At 39.4% G+C, this 772-nt stretch overlaps 1 protein-coding gene across 1 annotated transcript in view; it reads left to right on the top strand.

The window, feature by feature from the left end:
• rundc3ab (RUN domain containing 3Ab) overlaps positions 1–772 on the top strand; it is a gene marked incomplete in the record, with an annotated part of 10,880 nt that overhangs the window by 946 nt on the left and 9,162 nt on the right.

Below are 772 nucleotides of genomic sequence, written 5' to 3'. Positions count from 1 at the left end.
AACCCACAGAGAATTATCACCCAATTCTGCAGTTTCTCTCAGAGCTGCAGAGCGTTTTTGTGTCATTCAGCTCATTGTTTTGGTTTTACATCATGTAACTTTACTGTTTTAGGTCACTCTCACTGCTCTTAATGTTTCTGCCGCAGTAGGCAGCTGTTCTCAACTAAGGAGCTCTAAAAACAGACTGTATGCTATACCTGCTCAGCACCAAACAGCAGACAGACACAGGCAGCAACTAACTAGTGAACGTAGTGTTTAGCAGCTACAAAGCCAGGTATTTCCCTCAGGAGTTGGTGTGGACCAGAGCTAGAAGAAGAGTAAATATTGGACTTATTAGAAACAATGAACATACATTCATGCTAATATTTCATGTCTAAAATTGGCAGCTGTTTGCTAACAACTTTATCATCTTGAAAGGTTGTTTTCACAGGTTGTTTCTGCTGCCCCAAAGTGGCCAAAAAATCAGTTTACGAAGGTTTAAATAAACATGAATTGTGAATATATTAATACATTTTGTGTTCATTTCTTTTTCCAGATTTATTAGATGGTAGCACATGGATACTTTTTAAAGAAATGTGGATATACAACAAAGACTGCATTGTTATGAATTAAAGGTCCAGTTTGTAGGATTTACTGGCGTCTAGCGGTTGCAGATTGCAATTAACTGAACACCACTCGCCGCTGTATTTGACGACCTGGGAATGAGAACGGCTGTGAAGTGTGTAGGTAAAACTGTGCGAAAAACGTGAAAGGCTCTATCTACAGCCAGTGT

The sequence above is a fragment of the Morone saxatilis genome, unplaced genomic scaffold (assembly GCF_004916995.1).
Source record: "Morone saxatilis isolate NCDOM2014 unplaced genomic scaffold, NCSU_SB_2.0 Contig1, whole genome shotgun sequence".
Classification (NCBI taxonomy): domain Eukaryota; kingdom Metazoa; phylum Chordata; class Actinopteri; family Moronidae; genus Morone; species Morone saxatilis.
The sequence above is the reverse complement of the archived record's forward strand: the minus strand, read 5'-3'. Positions and strand labels throughout refer to the sequence as shown.